Source organism: Oncorhynchus tshawytscha, linkage group LG16 (genome assembly GCF_018296145.1).
Source record: "Oncorhynchus tshawytscha isolate Ot180627B linkage group LG16, Otsh_v2.0, whole genome shotgun sequence".
Taxonomy (NCBI): Eukaryota; Metazoa; Chordata; class Actinopteri; order Salmoniformes; family Salmonidae; genus Oncorhynchus; species Oncorhynchus tshawytscha.
Window position 1 is genome coordinate 33711521 of NC_056444.1, and position 21872 is coordinate 33733392.

Consider the following 21872-nt stretch of genomic DNA (forward strand, 5'->3'; position numbering starts at 1 on the left):
TTCTGATAGGCTAATTGACATAATTTGAGTCAATTGGAGGTGTACCGGTGGATGTATTTCATAGCCTACCTTCAAACTCAGTGCCTCTTTGCTTGACATCATGGGAAAATCAAAAGAAATCAGCCAAGGTCTATAAGAAAAATTTGTAGACCTTCACAAGTCTGGTTCATCCTTGGGAGCAATTTCCAAATACTGGAGGTTCCGCATTCATCTGTACAAACAATAGTATGCAAGTAATACCACCATGGGACCACACAGCTGTCATGCCACTCAGGAAGGAGACGCGTTCTGTCTCCTAGAGATGAACATACTTTGGTGCGAGAAGTGCAAATCAATCCCAGAACAACAAAGGACCTTGTGAAGATGCTGGAGGAAACAGGCACAAAACTATTTATATCCACAGTAAAACGAGTCCTATATTGACATAACCTGAAAGGCCGCTCAGCAAGTAAGAAGCCTCTGCACATGGGGACAAAGATCATACTTTTTAGAGAAATGTTCTCTGGTCTAATGAAACTGTTTGGCCATAATGACCATCGTTATGTTTGGAGGAAAAAGGGGAGGCTTGCAAGCTGAAGAACAACATCCCAACCATGAAGCACGAGGGTGACAGCATCATGTTGTGGGAGTGTTTTGATGCAGAATGCACTGATGCACTTCATAAAGTAAATGGCATCATGAGGAATTAAAATGATGTGGATATATTGAAGCAACATCTCAAGACATCAGTCAGGAATTTAAAGCTTGGTCGCAAATAGTCTTCCAAATGGACAATGACCCCAAGAATTCTTCCAAAGTTGTGGCAAAATGGCTTAAGGACAACAAAGTCAAGATATTGGAGTGGCCATCACAAAGCTCTGACCTCAATCCTATAGAAGATTTGTGGGTAGAACTGAAAAAGTGTGCGCAAGCAAGGAGGCCTACAAACCTGACTCAGTTACACCAGCTCTGTCAGGAGGAATGGGCCAGAATTCACCCAACTTATTGTGGGAAGCTTGTGGAAGGCTACACGAAAGGTTTGACCCAAGTTCAACAATTTAAAGGCAATGCTACCAAATACTAAATGAGTGTATGTAAACTTCTGACCCACTGGGAATGTGATGAAAGAAATCAAATATGAAATAAATCTTTCTCTCTACTATTATTCTGACATTTCACATTCTATAAATAAAGTGGTGATCCTAACTGACCTAAAACAGGGAATTTTTAATTGGATTAAATTTCAGGAATTGTGGAAAACTGAGTTTAAATGTATTTGGCTAAGGTGTATGTAAACTTTCAACTGTGTTCCTCATCCAACTGATCAATTGTACTTGTAATTTCCAATTAAGATACTGTTCCCAATTCTTTCACAATCAGTGGTGTGTATGAAAAACAAGATTAAGAAGAAGGAATGTGAGTGACTCACCTAACAGATCATCTCAACCGGACCGTAACATTAATTTAATAAGAAATGGGACAAACAGGAATCTTTGATATAGTAGGAGTGTAGAAGATTTGATGCCATGATAAAAGTTGTTGTGATTGATTAAATTTGATGTAGAGCAATTAACAGAAATTAAGAATTTGCATTTTAATAACATTATTATCATCAGTTAAATGAATGCATTAGTCTTGATTAGTTTCGTATCAGAATGACAAGTGCGGCTCAATAGAGTGTGATTACACTAATAGAAGTGGAAGAGAAGAGAGCTTCAGCGCTGTGACAGATAGCAGGAAGAGATACTGTATGTAGGAGAGAGAGGGGGCAGAGATGGAAAGGGAGAAGAGAGAGAGGGAAAGAGAGAGAGAGAATGTGGCTGGGGTCTCTAGTCTACATAGGAGGAGTTAGACAGAGTCAGGCACTGCAGGAACAGACTGAGAGGTTAGCCTACATGGGAAATGCCACAATGTCGCATCCTCAAACTGTTTCCTATACACATGCAGTACCATTCAAAAGTTTGGACCCACATTTCAAGGGTTTTTCTCTATTTGTACTATTTTCTACATTATAGAATAATAGTGCAGACATCAAAACTATGCAATAACACATATGGAGTCATGTTGTAACCAAAACAGGGTGAAACCAATAGAAACACATTTTATATTTGAGAATCTTCAAAGTGGCCACCCTTTGCCTTGATGACAACTTTGCACACTCTTGACATTCTCTCAACCAGCTTCATGTGGTAGTCACCTGGAATGCATTTCAATTAACAGGTGTGCCTTGTTAAAACTTCATTTGTGGAATTTCTTTCCTTCTTAATGTGTTTGAAACAATCAGTTGTGTTGTGACCAAGGTAGGGTTGGTGTACAGAAGATAGCCCTATTTGGTAAAAGACCAAATCCATATTATGTCAAGAACAGCTCAAATAAGCAAAGAGAAACGACAGTCCATCATTACTTTAAGACATGGTCAGTAAATCCAGAAAATAACAAGAACTTTGAGCGTTTTGTCAAGTGCAGTCGCAAAAAACCATCAAGCGCTATGATAAAACTGCCTCTCATGAGGACCACCACAGGAAAGGAAGACCCAGAGTTACCTCTACTGCAGAGGATACATTCATTAGAGTTAACTGCACCTCAGATTGCAGCCCAAATAAATACTTCACAGAGTTCAAGTAACAGACACATCTCAACATCAACTGTTCAGTGGATACTGTGTGAATCAGGCCTTCATGGTTGAATTGCTGCAAAGAAACCACTGCTAATGGACACCAATAAGAAGAAGGGATTTGCTTGGGCCAAGAAGCACAAGCAATGGACATTAGACCTTTGGTCTGATGAGTCCAAATTTGAGATTTCTGTTTCCAGCCACTGTGTCTTTGTATGACACAGAGTAGGTGAACGGATGTTCTCTGCATGTGTGTTTCCCTCCGTGACGCATGGAGGAGGAGGTGTGATGTGTGGAGGTGCTATGCTGGTGACACTTTCAGTGATTTATTTAGAATTCAAGGCACACATAATCAGCATGGCTACCACAGCATTCTGCAGGGATACGCCACGCCATCTGGTTTGCGCTTAGTGGGACTATCATTTGTTTTTCAACAGTACAATGACCCAAAACACACCTCCAGGCAGTGTAAGGGCTATTTGACCAAGTGGAAAGTGATGGAGTGTGGCATCAGATGACCTGGCCTCCGCAATCCCCCAACCTCAACCCAATTGAGATGGTTTGGGATGAGTTGGACCGCGGAGTGAAGGAAAAGCAGCCAACAAGTGCTCAGCATATGTGGGAACTCCTTCAAGACTGTTGTGCTGTGACGTGTCTATCATTAATCTGATGACTGTTATTTATTTTATCAACTCACTAACGAGTTACTATCTCTTGACTTAAATTCTAAAGATATATTGATATCTCTTACATCAATAACAGTCAATTATCAATTATTACCTCATCAGTCTCATTCTGAACATCGCATAATCCTTCGATCCACAAAAACCCTAGCCCTTCTGAATTTCCAGTACTACACAAATTGATTTAATCATTTCTTTACTAACTAACTAAATAATAACACAGAATACACATGCAGACTTACATGAGATAAAAGTCCCTAGTGGACTGACAAGATATGACGGCTTGTTACACATATGGAGAGGGAGGGGTAGATATAGAGAGGGAGAGACAAAGAGAGACAACAAGTGGACACATTTGGAAGCTACGCTCATGAAAATATGAATACTTAGCACCCTAACCACTGCTTATTCGGATTAGAAATACAATAAATATATTTACGCGTAGCTGTCCTTGATGACACCTATGGTGAAGTTGCAGATGTATCTAAGGCTCTGGTTTATCCACCAGAGGTCACAATGTCCTTTGTAGAGCTTCTCTGGTGGTGGAGTGTTTATTAGACAGATACTTCAGATGTACCAATGGTTGTCTGTGGAGATTCTAGGATTATGCAATGTTCAAAATGAGACTGATGAGGTAATAATTAATAATTGACTGTTATTGATGTAAGAGATATATATATATCTTTAGAGTTTAACACTTGTGTAGTCTTAACATTCTGTATACTCCCCTTGTCCTAAGGGTAAAAAATGACCTACCTTCACTAAACCCCTAAAATAAAGCAGCTGAATCGAATTTTAAACCCCAATCTATTTTGCATGAAGAAACAACCTGTTGTTCATCACAAACTTTGTGAACATCTGGGTTTTCCCTCTTCACAATGCAGAAAGACTGCATTTAATCAGTGGACACCACTCGCTTTTATTACAACACACCTGTCATAATTGTTTTTCTTTACTAAAGTAGAGGTTTATTAATATTATTATTGCTAAAGGTACTGCATCGGTATAAACACTTTTTTTGCAAGAGATAGCACTTGTATAGCTTAAGAAAGTAGCAGAAATGTGAATAAAACAGTTTTGAATGCATTTTATTGAAGGGAAACAATAAAAATCTTGAACTTTTTTGGCAACATAGTGATATATTCTTATGTACTGTACAATGAGGAATTTAACTACAAAATGCTAGTATTCTCCTATTTAATTTTTTTGGCCCCCACACACAAGGTGTATAAACAACAACAATAAATAAGAATAAAATAAAATAATAGATACAAAACAAAAACATGAAGAACATAAATCAATCAACACTAATTAGCACATGTAGGACTGTATGCAAGTGTGTGTACATGGACTTTGCAGATGTATTTCTCACATGTGCAGCACATAGTATTTGTTTTACAGTCCTTCTTTGGGGGGCAGATTTGGCATCTCCTCTTTCCTGCCCTAGCTGCAGCCTCAGGTGGATCAGAACAAGATTCACCCTCCTCTTGTTCCGCTGATCAGGCATCCAGGTAGGGTTGATCTTGTTCCATATCACGAAGGCATTGTATGAGGACACTTCAATTATGTTTTCAAAGATGACCAGGGGCCAACGGGCAGTCATAGTCCTGTAGCTGTAAGTTCCAATCACCTTGTCCAGGTTGTCCACGCCTCCTTTGTTGTGGTTATAGTTCAGGATGATGACTGGCTTCCTGTCCTCACGATCACTGATCTCAGCCGTTTTGTGCAGTGTGCTCAGGAGGACCACATTATTTTTCCTCTTTGGGAGGTAAGAAACTAGAGTGGTGGTGGGTGTGAAGGCAAACTTTGATGAGAAGGCCTCTCTCTCACTTGTTGCGAGGAGTGCAGAGAGCTCAGGCTTGTTATTTCTAACTGTGCCAACCATGGTGATCTTCCTCTTCAGGAGCTGCTGACCGAGTTCATAAGAGGTGAAGAAATTGTCATATGTGACATTGTCCCCCCAGTCCATCTGTCACATCAAGCACAACCCGCGTCCCCTGGTTCTTCTCCGGGCCTCCACTGGTCAGCTTCCCTGTGTAGACTTGCAGCTTCCAAGCGTAGCTGGATTGTGCGTCACAGGCCACCCATATCTTGATGCCATACTTTGCTGGCTTGCTGGGCAAAATAGATTACTATCAGTAATTAGTGTCACAGAAAACAATCACATAAATCAATAATATTACAGCAATACATAATAAAATGAACAGTGAAAATCACTTACATTACAGATTTGAAAATAAAAATGTACCAGTTGTTCATCCACTGTTACTTCAGGCCCAGGCTTGTAGAGGTAAGGCTCCACCCACTTCTCCCAGACCTCTCTTATGGCAGCCGTCTCTCACACAACTTGCAGGTCTTGACTCACGGTTATCAAATTGTGGCATTCTTGAAAACTTGTGAAACACTTTCGGTGGCATCGTGTCACGGAAAATCGCCCTTCCACTCTCTGCATCCCAGAGACTATATGTAGCCTCGCCTCGGGACCTATACACACCAGCTAAGATTAGCAGCCCTATGTAGGCATGCAGGTCAATCTCATTCATAATTTTCCAGTTGTCTCCATATTTACGGAAACCCTCCAAATTTGTCATCTGCAGGATGATTTTTTCGATGGAGTGTGTGATGAATATGTAGATTGTTGATGCGATGTCCTGGGCATGAGCAACTGCATGTCTTGTGGGCCCTGGGGTCATCCTTATGACATCGTGTGATGCCATCCTGCCCTGGTTGTCATATGGTGACAAGGACCATGATGTTTTGCTGTTCAATGACAAAAATGTCTCTATTTCAGCTTGGGGGATTTCTTCTTCATCTGAAGATGATGCATCATGCTCTGGTTTGTATTCTTCCCCATCTTCTTCTTCAGATACCTCCTTCACTTCTAAATCATTGTTCTCTTGTTCCTCCTGGACATCTGAATAAAATCAGATTAGAGCCGTAGCAAGATTTGGTTTGGGTGTGTGTGTGTTTCCATTTGAACAAGATACTAGAGGTTGCCTCCGGTGTTGTTTCTCTGACGGAGTCAGTGTGTCGGGTAAATTACTGAATGCTATGAGCCAGGACATATGGGCCAGACGATTTAGGTATTCTGAGAAATAGACTTGCTGAGCCAAAACGTAGTACTATTTCTGTCGAGTAGACTCGGTCATTATTAATTTCTTGAGCGAGGACATATGGGCTGGCTGATTATAGAAATTTGAGTAGATCTATTAGCTTGACCGAAGTGAATAATTATCTCTCCATCTCTCGCATTTCAGTAGCGTACGTACATCACGGTGTATTTCTTTGTTACCGCGGTGTTGTGTCTTTGGCATCATTAAAAGTGAAGACTGTTATTTTATCAAATAAATTCTCTAATTATTATTACGTGATTATACTAATCATGTAAATGTAATTAACTAGGACGTCAGGGCACCAAGGAAAGTCTTCAGATTACAAAGTTATAATTTTTAATATCTGATCAACTCGTCTTCTTATTAATGAATTATTATTTACCTCACGTCAGTCTCATTCCAAACATCGTAAATTGTTGGTTATCTGCACGAACCCAGCCTTTACTATGAATCATCCATACACCAATTGGCTTAATAATTTATTCACTAACTAACTAACTAAATAATCACAGAAATGCATAAACAAACAAACAATAGATATTTTTCTAACAAAAGGATAGGGAAGATTCCCTCGTGGGCTAAGCCGATATGACAGCTTGATGGACAAAGGGAAGTGGGCGTGGACTGAGAGAGAGCGGGAAAGACAAAAGGGAACACTACACACAGTTGATAATTGTATTACTTGAAATGCTAATCCTTTGCACTTGAACGCGCACTCATTTGGGAATAATTGCAATCAATATATATTTACGCCACGGTGTCATCGTAATCTCTGTTGGACTCGTCAATCCGTCTGCTGGAGAGTTCATCTGAGTCTCTCTCTCTCTGTTTCCCCGAAGATCAAAGTATTTTGTGGTTAGAATGGATACTTTAGAGTACCATTCAGAAATGTTCTCATAGATAGATGTTTCGGTGATTGTCGGTCTTCGTATCCCAGGTTTACGTGATTTCTAGCTGCAGACTAGTAATTAGTATCTATTATTCTGTAGGGATAGATAGTCTCAGAGTTTAACCATTTCCAGCTGTGTAGCCAATGCTCCATGTGGTATGGTTAGGAATTCAATAATTATTCGTAATCACAACTCACGCTGTGGGTTTGCTTAGTCTTGGTACTCAAATCTATGCCACCTCAGTTTACACCGAGGTACGTGTGGTCTGAAGAGGATTTTCTCAGGAGAGGCTTTTATTCGTAACAGTAGAAAAGGCGGTTCTATGACGCCTGATCATATCTGTGCTCACGGGGGTGGGCCAATGACTTAATTCAACTTTAAAGGGAATACAATTCTCTCACATTAAAGGTTTAACATCACATTACATCATTTCACAAATAGTTTCATTTTTACTCATTCATTTTATACAAGAATTAGATGCAAACCCCATAATTGAGAAATGTACACATTCAGAGATATAGTTACATATGTGTCTGTATTGTCTTTCATTAGGTCACAAACATGAAACAAAACGGACCGGGTCGTAGCTGGCTTCTCCACCGACTGTTTACACATTGTACAAAATATGGATATTGTTCCATTCTCAAATTCGTGAATGTAGTAGAATTTGGCGGGAGTTCCTTTGTTCTACTGTAAAACGCTCTCTCTCCATACTGCATGAGAAAGGGGAGAGAGTCTCCACCAGGAATTTACAACTTGAGATAACAGAACATTTCTATGTGAGGGCAAAACGTGTTTTTACATTTTGTAACTATGGGTACACTGTCTGATATCCAGCCAATCTCAACTGATTGGATATCGTTGTCTCATTCAACTTAATAAGGAAGTTGCCAAACAAACCTTTTCAGGTTGATAATTTGGATTAGGTCCGAATTGATTTGTTTCAACCAATGAGACATTTTGAACTTTTCCACGTTAACCTAGATACAGCAATGCTTTCAGGTTAATTGAAGTTTAAATTCCCAGGTATCCTATATAGGCATGATTAATCATTAACATTGATTAATCAGTTAAATTTGCTTTTGCAAGCTCACTGAGTCCAACTCCCACAGTACTAATCCGGTATTGACGGATGTCCCGCCTTCGCGGGAATCCCATGCGATTTCAGCTTTCAGGGCGACATGCTGTACCTTGGGCGACAGAAGTCCCGCCTCTGCTGGAATCCCTTGTGAGTTCAGCTTTCAGGGAGACTAAGTGATAATGGTAAAGAATCGGCAATATGTTCAATTGTTTTGGAGAAAAAAAAAGACATTCCATTGAGGCCCAACGTCGTCTCACATTTGTAACAAGTGGTTACTCTTCTGATATCCAGCCAATCTCAACTGATTGGATATCGTTGTCTCGTTCAATTTAACAAGGTAGTTCAATTGCCTAATAAACTTTTTTAGGTTGATGTTTTGGATAAGGTCCAAATGGATTTGTTTCAACCAATGAGACATTTTAAACTTTTCCACATTAACCTAGATACAGCGACGCTTTCAGGTTAATTCAAGTTTACTGTCCAGATAGCCCATACAGGTATGATTAATCATTAACATTGATTAATCAATTGCAAATTCATTCACGTCCAACTCCCACATTACTGATCCAGTATTGATGGTTCATTAACTTCTATAAATAGATTTAAATCGTTTTTGCAGCTTCCAACGACTCACAACCTAAACTAAAAAATAAAATAAATAATGCTCAAGCTATCAGAGGGGGTGGTCCCCATTCCCCCGCAATTAGTGAACCCTCACTCATAAAAGGTTGATCACTGACTCCAGCACCGATATAAACACTAACTATGCCATTAGCAGAAAACCCCCAGAAATTGTGACAAACAATCTCCAAAATCAACCATCGGGTGCAGGCCTTGTAAAGGTTCTCTCCAGTTTAGCCCTGATGTATTGCCATCAGAGATTGGCATCGGTCCAGTACTGCAGTGGAACTGGGAATCTAATGACAAAATCAGAAAAGGAAGACATTCTGCTAGCCGAGGAACTGCTTTTGAAAACTGAACAATTAATAGTAATTGCAAAAACTTATGAAAATGAACGAGCACAAACTCTTCAACAAAATCAACTTGATTGAGCCAATACTAAATACGATGAAGTTCACGCGAAACTAGATAAATCTGACGAGTTATCTACAAACAGGAGCGCGCAACTTGATAACATGCATGCAAATGCTGCAGACCAAAGACGATCAATTAATGAACACACTGACCAAGTTGGATGACAAATCAGCGGAACTCATTGAAGTCACTTACCAAATGAATGATGAGAGAATTCAGGTGATGAAGATGGAAATATTGATTTCTAAGCAAGTGGACGAAATCTCATCACTGAATCTCTTGCTCCGTACTCAAGTACGGCCAACCATGACAGATAAGTACAGATAAGTATGGAGCAAGTGCGACACTCACGTGCCTAAAATAAGTATTCTAAGCGCCCAGGTTGACTCTGCTATGCAGCAAAACGACTACGCTATACTTGCCATGGCTTTGAAAATAGAATTCAGTGGTTCTGCGACTTGTAAACACAACAGTTCACTGACTAACACTGTCAAACTAGCTCGGCATGAACACCCACAAGCTTACTGTCATAGGCTTCGTTCAGCTTACTTTTACTCACTGAAACAGGAATGGAAGAGCTGTTACCATTCAAACAAATGTTTCTGTCGAACATGTATCCCAACTTCATTACCTACTTGGGCCCTACAGCCCATGTTGGTTTGCCAATCTCAGAACTCAGAGAGCTTGCGAACACAGCTTTTGAGGCATCAAAAGTGCACAGCGCTGACTACCCTGACATCTCGGTTTTGAAATTTGACCAGGAGCACTCACTCCAGTTAGAGGGTGCATTATCAGGTATTGGAGTGTTGAGAGACAACTCTCAACAACTGCTTCTACCATGAAACCACGAGACCAATACCCACCGAGGTTGAAATAACTGTAAAATACGTCGCCATCGAAACGACTTGCGCAACAATCGGCCTGATCGCTACGTTCCTGCACCCAACCCACATAAAGGGTAACAAAGGGTTCAACAATGATCAAAACGTAGACCGATGCTTTCTAGGCATTCTACTATGAGAAGTACTAAAGCAAGGAAAATTTGAGAAAAGGGAAAAGTTAAGTCACTATGACTAGATTGTCGGACAATAGGTCCGCCGGAATTAACACCTTTAGCAAGGACGTTAACAATCAAATTACTCCTGCTCTCACTCGAGACCCTATCCAGGATCACTTAGGGGTCCGAGCAATATACCAGCCTTGGTAAAGTACCCTGAGGCCTTTGACTCTACAGCTACAGTACTCACCAGTTTCTCCCCAGCGGTCCATATGTCATCCCTGTAGACTGTCCGAAGCTGAAGACTTATCATGTAGTTATCAACTTAGGATAGTGCCCCAAGCAACACAACGCTAAGTAGGAATGCCCTAGACATGACATTAGACACAATGCAATGATAGGGTCATTTAGCCAAGACCGTGGACGTATATAGAATAGAGTCCAATAAGAGGATAAAGGTGTGGCAATTTTATTTTGTATATCTTTTGTTTAAGCTTTTATTTATTTTATTTCATTTTCTTTGACACTTAGAGCCATAAATAAGTTCCCCATACAACCATTAGTTAGTGCCACAAAGCCGCTCATTGGGTAAAAAATATAGTTATGTATTTTGTGAGTGTTGTTAACATCTGCCTAAGTTACTGCCTAGCTCTACCAGCCTGGACAACCGTACAACTGGTCCGGAACAGCAATCCCCAACCAGGACATCCCCTGGTCATTCTTGTGGTGGTCTGCAGCTTGCAGAAATCCTACCAGGGTAAACCACCAGAGGGGGACCGCAACGATGATCCACAACCAGGACATCCTATGGTCATTTTTAATGGTGGGTTTCAACTTGCAGAATCCTTCCAAGGTTGAACCCACCAGAGGGGGACTTGGATCAAAGGTGCCAGATCAGCTGGCAATGGCTTTCAGATAGCCAGACCTGCCCTCTCCCCCACAGGAGAGGAGAGGGGGAGTTTGGCCGGTTTTATGACTTAACAGCTTGTCATAAATAGTTTGCAGAAACTCTCCCTCTGGTTCTCTAATATTGGGAAATAAATATATTTTGCCGCCAAAACCTTTTTCTCCAAGAGAATGAACTTTGGAACAATATTCATAAGATAGGAATGTTAAGAATGGTCCAGGGGATCTAAAGAATAATCCTGTCATATTGTTAATTATTTTGTGATGTCATTAAGGATGGTATAACGGTAACTTAGGAAGGAAACATTTTATCTGTCAAGTTCACATCTAAATGTTGTATAAAATAAATGATTAAGTATGAGAGTATTTTGAAAAGATAAAAATGTGATTTTAGTTTAATAATGAGATCATTGTTTTTCATAGAACATATGCACAGTCAGTAGCCACACCCAAGGGATCTCAGAGTTCATGGCAGCATGACAGAACGCCCCCTTTGGCCAGATTGCTTAAAAGGACTCGCTAAGAATTAACATATCAGACCAGCCAATGTACAGCGCAAGCTGAACGTTACAAATGGTTAAAACTACAAGACCAGACAGCGTGGAGCGGTGGCTATACGGCTGAAAATGGTGAGACCCGTACATTGCCGGGTTACTACTGGCGTGCAAAGTGGTCGGGAGCTGAACTCTTCACTAAATGAGTCATCGAGTTAAATAGAGATGTAACGATGATCAAGGATAGCTATGGGTAAATATATAAATTGCATTTCTAATCCGAATGAGCGGTGGTTAGGATGCTAAGTATTAATATTGTTAGCTTCCAAATGTATCCAAGTGTTGTCTCTCCCTCTCTTTACCTACCCTCCCTCTCCATATGAGTAACAAGCCATCATATCTTGTCAGTCCACTTGGGACTTTTATCTCATGTACAGTTGAAGTCGGAAGTTTACATACACTTAGGTTTGAGTCAATAAAACTCGTTTTTCAACCACTCCACAAATTTCTTGCTAACAAACTATGGTTTTGGCAAGTCGGTTAGGACATCTAATTTGTGCATGACACAAGTAATTTTTCCAACAATTGTTTACAGACAGATTATTTCACTTAGAATTCACTGTATCACAATTCCAGTGGGTCAGAAGTTTACATACACTAAGTTGACTGTGCCTTTAAACAGCTTGGAAAATTCCAGAACATTATGTCATGGCTTTAGAAGCTTCTTTAGAAGCGGATGTATTTCAAGGCCTACCTTTAAACTCAGTGCCTCTTTGCTTGACATCATGGGAAAATCAAAAGAAATCAGCCAAGACCTCAGAAAAAAATTGTAGACCTCCACAACTCTGGTTCATCCCTGGGAGCAATTTCCAAATGCCTGAAGGTACCACGTTCATCTGTACAAACAATAGTACGCAAGTATAAACACCATGGGACCACACAGCCATCATACCGCACAGGAAGGAGATGCATTCTGTCTCCTAGAGATATACGTACTTTGGTGTTGAAAAGTGCAGATCAATCCCAGAACAACAGCAAAGGACCTTGTGAAGATGCTGGAGGAAACAGGTACAAAGGGACAGTATCTATATCCACAGTAAAACAAGTCCTATATCGGCCTGAAAGGCCGCTCAGAAAGGAAGAAGCCACTGCCCCAAATCCGCCATAAAAAAGCCAGACTACAGTTTGCAACTGCACATGGGGACAAAGATTGTAATTTTAGGAGAAATATCAGTCATCAGATTAATGATAGTCACATCACGACAGTTGGAAAAGCATTCCTCATGAAGCTGGTTGAGAGAATGCCAAGAGTGCACACAAGCTGCCATCAAGGCAAAATGTGCTACTTTTTAGAATTTAAAATATAAAATCTATTTTGATTTGTTTAAGGACATGTTTCCATATTTGTTATTTCATCGTTTTGATGTATTCACTATTATTCTACAATTCAGACAATAGTACAAATAAAATAAGAATCCTTGAAATAGTAGGTGTGTCCAAACATTTGACTGGTACTGTACATAAATTTCAAAGGCAGCTGGGCTTTGGGTCAGCTGAGCCATGAACATGACCAACCTAGATGTCAGGGGCCTACACAGTTGAAATATATAAAACCAGTGTGGGATTGTTGTCACTAATGGCCAATAGAATCCACCTTGCTGGAGAGAAAAACATATTTACAGACTACCCCATAGAGGACCCAGTTCACCTGCAGTCTTTTGCTTCCTACAGCACCTCTATTATCCCCCCCGACAGTTTTGTACATAAACACACACTTACAATACCACTTGGGGTAAGACAAATATTTAAAACTAAGAGTGTACATATTTAATTAAGGTACCTCCCCAAGTGCCTGAGCTTAGGTAATTCATTGTGTGAATAGGGAGGCACACGCTAATTCTCCATACAGATTACCATCAATTTATTAATGGTTTACATGGGGAGATAAGACAACTGGAGCCTTGGATTAGCATTGAAGGTGTCTTACATCTACTCAGGCAATGCCCCGGACAGCAAAAAATATGACATTTTTATCCCAGGGAACTGAATAGACATTTCTCTGACCTCGGCTAAGTGGGAGAAGTAGGTTTATCGTATTATACCACTGAGATTACCTGTGTCCCAAGTGGCACCATATTCCCTATGTAGTGCACTACTTTTGACCAGGGCCCAGTGCACTATATAGTGAATAGGGTGCCATTTGAGACACATACAGTGCCTACTTCCTGGTTTTGTTTGATCCAACAGCAATAATCAATTAATAATTCATGGCTGCACCAGTCCTCCCACTGTCATCTGCACCTCAAATAATTATAGAGAAGTGGGTTATCATTGTCGACAGACATTGCAGGTAAGTATGTTCCTAATGTATGATCTGCTATTCAACCATTCATTATGATCTATAGAAAGTGTTTATCCTTTAGTTAGGCATTACTGTTCATGTTTTCATGGAAGATAATGGTGACATTTCGATTCATGTGAGTATATTTTTACAGTAAGGTGTTTGAATGTGTGTCTCATAGAATTAAATATAGAACTAGGGATTTATATGATCTCTGGTGTCTATTAATTTCTGTACATGTCTTTATTTGTATTTATTTTTATTTCACCTTTATTTAACCAAGTAGGCAAGTTGAGAACAATTCTCATTTACAATTGCGACCTGGCCAAGATAAAGCAAAGCAGTTCGACACATACAACAACACAGAGTTACACATGGAGTAAAACAAACATACAGTCAATAATACAGTAGAAAAATAAGTCTATATACAATGTGAGCAAATGAGGTGAGATAAGGGAGGTAAAGGCAAAAAAAAGGCCATGGTGGTGAAGTAAACACAATATAGCAAGTAAAACACTGGAATGGTAGATTTGCAGTGGAAGAATGTGCAAAGTAGAGATAGAAATAATGGGGTGCAAAGGAGCAAAATAAATAAATAAATAAATACAGTAGGGGGAGAGGTAGTTGTTTGGGCAAAATTATAGATGGGCTATGTAAAGGTGCAGTAATCTGTGAGCTGCTCTGACAGCTGGTGCTTAAAGCTTGTGAGGGAGATAAGTGTTTCCAGTTTCAGAGATTTTTGTAGTTCATTCCAGTCATTGGCAGCAGAGAACTGGAAGGAGAGGCGGCCAAAGGGAGAATTGGTTTTGGGGGTGACCAGAGAGATATTCCTGCTGGAGCGAGTGCTACAGGTGGGTGCTTCTATGGTGACCAGCGAGCTGAGATAAAGGGGGACTTTACCTAGCAGGGTCTTGTAGATAACCTGGAGCCAGTGGGTTTGGCGACAAGTTTTATGCGAGGGACAGCCAACGAGAGTTTACAGGTCGCAGTGGTGGGTAGTATATGGGGCTTTGGTGACAAAACGGATGGCAATAGACTGCATCCAATTTGTTGAGTAGGGTGTTGAAGGCTATTTTGTAAATGACATCGCCGAAGTCGAGGATCAGTGGGATGGTCAGTTTTACAAGGGTATGTTTGGCAGCATGAGTGAAGGATCCTTTGTTGTGAGATAGGAAGCAAATTCTAGATTTAACTTTTGATTGGAGATATTTGATGTGGGTCTGGCTGGAGAGTTTACAGTCTAACCAGAAACCTAGGTATTTGTAGTTGTCCACGTATTCTAAGTCAGAACCATCCAGAGTAGTGATGTTGGACGGGCGGGCAGGTTCAGGCAGTGACCGGTTGAAGAGCATGCATTTAGTTTTACTTGTATTTAAGAGCAATTGGAGGCCACAGAAGGAGAGTTGTATGGCATTGAAGCTCGTCTGGAGGGTTGTTAACACAGTGTCCAAAGAAGGGCCAGAAGTATACAGAATGGTGTCGTCTGCGTAGAGGTGGATCAGAGACTCACCAGCAGCAAGAGTGACATCATTGATGTATACAGAGAAGAGAGTCTGTCCAAGAATTGAACCCTGTGGCACCCCCATAGAGACTGCCAGAGGCCCGGACAACAGGCCCTCCGATTTGCACACTGAACTCTATCAGAGAAGTAGTTGGTGAACCAGGCGAGGCAATCATTTGAGAAACCAAGGCTATCGAGTCTGCCGATGAGGATGTGGTGATTGACAGTCGAAAGCCTTGGCCAGATCAACGAATACGGCTGCACAGTATTGTTTCTTATCGATGGCAGTTAAGATATCGTTTAGGACCTTGAGCGTGGCTGAGGTGCACCCATGTCCAGCTCTGAAACCAGATTGCATAGCGGAGAAGGTATGGTGGGATTCGAAATGGTCGGTAATCTGTTTGTTGACTTGGCTTTCGAAGACCTTAGAAAGGCAGGGTAGGATATATATCGGTCTGTAGCAGTTTGGGTCAAGAGTATCCCCCCCTTTGAAGAGGGGGATGACCGCAGCTGCTTTCCAATCTTTGGAGAGGTAAGAGAGGTTGAACAGGCTAGTAATAGGGGTTGCAACAATTTCGGCAGATCATTTTAGAAAGAAAGGGTCCAGATTGTCTAGCCCGGCTGATTTGTAGGAGTCCAGATTTTACAGCTCTTTCAGAACATCAGCTGACTGGATTTGGGAGAAGGAGAAATGGGGAAGACTTGGGGGGAGTTGCTGTGTGGGGGTGCAGTGCTGTTGACAGGGGTAGGGGTAGCCAGGTGGAAAGCATGGCCAGCCGTAGAAAAATGCTTATTGAAATTCTCGATTATAGTGGATTTATTGGTGGTGACAGTGTTTCCTATCCTCAGTGCAGTGGGCAGCTGGGAGAAGGTGTTCTTATTCTCCATGGACTTTACAGTGTCCCAGAACTTTTTTTAGTTTGTGTTACAGGAAGCAAATTTCTGCTTGAAAAAGCTAGCCTTGGCTTTTCTAACTATCTGTGTATATTAGTTTCTAGCTTCCCTGAAAAGTTGCATATCACAGGGGCTGTTTGATGCTAATGCAGAATGCCATAGGATGTTTTTGTGTTGGTTCAGGGCAGTCAGGTCTGGAGAGAACCAAGGGCTAAATCTGTTCCTGGTCTTAATTTCTTGAATGGGGCATGCTTATTTAAGATGGTGAGGAAGGCATTTTAAAAATAAAAATGTATTTATTTTACAAGGATATGAGACAATGACCTACAGTTCCTTCATAAACTATTCACATTTTTCCCCACATTTTATTATGTTACAGCCTGAATTTAAAATGGATTCATTGTTGATTTTGTGCCACAGGCCAACACACAATACCTCATAATTTCAAAGTGGAATTATGTTTAAAAAATATGTCTTGAGTCAATAACTATGCAACCCCTTTGTTATGGCAAGCCTAAATTAGTTCAGGAGTAGAAATTTGCTAAACAAGTCACATAATAAGTTGTATGGATTCAGTCAGTGCAATAATAGTGTTTATTCCTTAAGAGTCCTTTGACTCACCGTTGCATCAATCTAAGTAACATAATAAAGACATCCCCATCAAAATCCGTCAATTTAAGCTAGAGATATTGTATCAGCATGGGCTGCATGTCTATCCACTTTTTCCGACTATGGCGGCCTTCCGCATCTCCGGTGGAAGGTGGCCAAACTACAGCGGTGTTTGTCACACCACAAGGCATCCCGAAAATCTGTGTTTTCACGAAAACGTCGGTAACATCCGAATAGTTTGGCCCACATACTATTATGACCACGGGACTCGTTTGAAGGTAACCCATACAAATGAATCGAAGTATGGAGGTAGTTTTATGCCCCAAAAAACAAGGGGTTAAATATGTGAAAAAACAAATATATACAGTGCCTTCGGAAAGTATTCAGACTCCTTGACATATCCACATTTTGTTACATTACAGCCTTATTCTAAAATGGATTACATTTAAAAAAAAATCGTTAGCAATCTACACAAAATACCCCATAATGACAAAAGGAAAACAGGTTTAGTTATTTAAAAAAAAAATGTATTACAAATAAAAAACAGAAATACCATATTCAGACCCTGCTATGAGACTTGAAATTGAGCTCAGGTGCATGCTGTTTTCATTGATCATCCTTGAGATGTTGCTACAACTTTATTGGAGTCCACTTGTGGTAAATTAAATTGATTGGACATGATTTGGAAAGGCACACACCTGACAACGACGCTTAGCACACTGCCAAGACAACGCAGGAGTGGCTTCGGGACATGTCTCTGAATGTATTTGAGTGGCCCAGCCAGAGCCCGGACTTAAACCTGATCGAACATCTTTGGAGAGACCAGAAAATAGCTGTGCAGCAATGCTCCCCATTCAACCTGCTAGAGCTTGAGAGGATCTGCAGAGAAGAATGGGAGAAACTCCTCAAATACATGTATACCATTTGATTTGATTTGATTTGATTTGATTTGATTTGATTTGATTTACCAAGCTTGTAGCGTCATACCCAGAAGACTCGAGGCTGTAGTTCGGCCAAAGGTGCTTCAACAAAGTACTGAGTAAAGGGTTTGAATACTTCATATATCAGTTTTTATTGATAAATTAGCAAACATTTCGAAAAAGATGTTCGAAAAAGATGTTTTTCCCTTTTCATTATGAGGTATTGTATGTGGATTGATGAGGGGAAAAACATTTAATATATTTTAGAATAAGGCTGTAACCTAACAAAACATGGAAAAGGTCAAGGGGTTTGAATACTTTCCGAAGGCACTGTATATACAATATTTCCAGAGCTTTCTTTTATATCCCACATATAGGACAGACACTTCAAAACCTTATTCCTTATGATACATTTTTTTCTACTGTCTTTTTTTGCCATTAATTCATTTGTTATTCAATGAGTTTCTATGGGATATAGGTTGGAGTCATTAGGACACCTACTTTGTTAATGACACAATACATTTTTCCAACAACTGTTTACAGACAGATTATTTAACTTGTAATTCACTGTATCACAATTCCAGTTGACTGTGCCTTAAACAGCTTGGAAAATTCCAGAAAATTATGTCATGGCTTTAAAAGCTTCTGATAGGCTAATTGACATCATTTGAGTCAATTGGAGGTGTTCCTGTGGATGTATTTCAAGGCCTACCTTTAAACTCAGAGCCTCTTTGCTTGACATCATGGGAAAATCAAATAAATCTGCAAGGAGCCGCCAGTCTGCAAGGATCCGCCAGAGCCGCCAGTCTGCAAGGAGCCGCCAGAGCCGCCAGTCTGCAAGGAGCCGCCAGAGCCGCCAGTCTGCAAGAAGCCGCCAGAGCCGCCAGTCTGCAAGGAGCCGGCAGTCTGCAAGGAGCCGCCAGAGCCGGCAGTCTGCAAGGAGCCGCCAGTCAGCCAGGATCCGCCAGAGACGCCAGTCAGCCAGGATCCGCCAGAGCCGCCCCTCAGTCCTGAACTACCCCTCAGTCCGGAGCTGCCCCTCAGTCCGGAGGAGTTTGTTTAGTCCAGTAGGGCCCTTTAGTAGGGTTGCCAATCCTAAGTCGGCGGCGAGGGTCGCCGTTCCTAGGAAGATACTAAAGCGGACAAAGACTATGGTGGAGTGGGGTCAATGTCCCGCGCCAGGGCCGCCACCGTGGACAGACGCCCACCCAGACCCTCCCCTATGGATTTAGGTGTGCGCCCGGGAGTCCGCATCTTTGGGGGGTACTGTCACACCCTGGCCTTAGTTATATTTGTTTTCTTTATTATTTCGGTTAGGTCAGGGTGTGACATGTGTTTGTCTGGTCTAGGGGTTTTGTATGTTTATGGGGCGGTTTCCTGTGTAGGTAGTTTTGTATGTCTATGGTTGCCTAGATTGGTTCTCAATTAGAGGCAGCTGTCTATCGTAGTCTCTGATTGGGAACCATATTTAGGCAGCCATATTCTGTGGGTACTTGGTGGGTGGTTGTCTTCTGTCTTTGTGTCATTGCACCAGATAGGACTGTTTCGGTTTTCACATTTGTTGTTTTGTATTTTGTAGTGTTATCGTTTATCGTCTATATTAAAGATGTTGAACACTAACCACGCTGCATTTTGATCTTCCTCTCCTTCAGCGGAAGAAAACCGTTACACTGGGAGACAAATTCTTCTTTCAGCAGTACAATACCCGAAAACACAAGGCAAAATATACACTGGAGTTGCTTACCAAGACAAGAATGAATGTTCCTGAGTTGCCTAATTACAGTTCTGACTTAAATCGACATGAAAATCTATGGCAAAACTTGAAAATGGCTGTCTAGCAATGATCAACAACCAACTTGACAGTGCTTGAATAATTTTAAAAAGAATAATCTGCAAATATTGAACAATCCAGGTGTGCAAAGATCTTAGAGACTTACCCAGAAAGACTGTAATCGCTGCCAAAGGTAATTCTAATCAAGATTTAATCACGATATATTCGTGTTTTATGACTTATTTATTTTATGTTAGAATTTTTCTTTCACTTTGACATTAGAGTATTTTGTGTAGATCGTTGACAATTAATTACAATTAAATCCATTTTAATCACACTTTGTAACACAACAAAAGGTTGAAAAAGTCTAGGGGTGTGAATTAGAGGTCTTCACAGATCCACCTGTAGCAGAATACGTTATGTTGAAGTACTCAAATTCCAACAGAAGAACGTTGTTTCTTAATGTTCTCTGAGTGTACTGAGAACATGACTTTCAATAGAACCATGCGGCAACCTGTATAAAACATTTTGCTGTAGTACTGAAATTTCCACAGAAGAACATTGATTTTGACATTCTCTGAACAAATTGATAACATTTGTTTCAATAGAACCATGAGAAAACCCGCAGAAAACGTTATGGGAAGGTTGTATGCAAAATAACCATAGGACAACCACGCTGTTGCCAAGATCTAAGAAACATATGGTTTTCAGAACGTTATGTGTTAGCTGGGTTCTATGGATTATATTTCTGTGGCCCGCAAAACAACAAGCTATTCGATATTTGGCACGCGTGTTGGCCCAAATTCAGTCATTGTTCAGACGGGAGTAATTATATACATTTTTGAAATATTATTTCAATTTATCAGGGGATGCTGCAGCCTTTTCAGCTCCCCTACCTCCTGCGGCTATGGGTCTATCTGTAGATCTTTGCACATGGACGTCTGGTTGCATGTCTACATTGAAGTGAACATATCAGTATGAAATGCAATCCTGTATGGTGTGTTGGTGAAGCACTGAGGTGTGTGTGCATGTGTGTCCACCTTTTTGGTTCGATGGATATCTAATGTATTATCAGTACTGACTGGCTATACGGACAGTATCTGTGTACCAAATGGCACACTATGCCCTGTATACTGGACATGTAGTACTCTACAATGGTGTGCTCCCCAATGGGCCATGGTCAAAAGTATTGCACACAATAGAGGAATAGGGTGCCATTTGGGACACAGCCATAGCTTCCTCTGAAAGGTTCATCGTCACAGGAGGAAGCAGAGAGCTGGGAATTCCTTTCTTTTGAATCAATAAGCAGTGTAACCAAGTATTTCACAACCCATTCCTGTAGGACGTTCACTGCGACACAGGATGAAAATCTGCCATGACACGAGACCAGATAAAAAATAAAAGGAAACGGCTTTGGTATAAGGCAACCTTTATTGACATACAGTGGGGAAATCTAGATTTATTTCTGTGGTCATTTACAGTTGAAGTCAGAAGTTTACATACACCTTAGCCAAATATATTTAAACTCAGTTTTTCACAATTCCTGACATTTAATCCAAGCAAAAATTCCCTGTCTTAGGTCAGTTAGGATCACCACTTTATTTTAAGAATGTGAAATGTCAGAATAATAGTAGAGAGAATGATTTCTTTCAGATTTGATTTCTTTCATCACATTCCCAGTGGGTCAGAAGTTTACATACACTCAATTGGTATTCGGTAGCATTGCCTTTAAATTGTTTAACTTGGGTCGAATGTTTCGGGTAGCCTTCCATCCCACAATAAGAAGGGTGAATTTTGGCCCATTCCTCCTGACAGAGCTGGTGTAACTGAGTCAGGTTTGTAGGCCTCCTTGGTCGCACATGCAATTTCAGTTCTGCCCACAAAATTTTCTTTAGGATTGAGGTCAGAGCTTTTTGATGGCCATTCCAATACCTTGAGACTTTGTTGTCCTTAAGCCATTTTGCCACAACTTTGGAAGCATGCTTGGGGTCATTGTCCATTTGGAAGATCCATTTGCAACCAAGCTTTAACTTCCTGACTGATG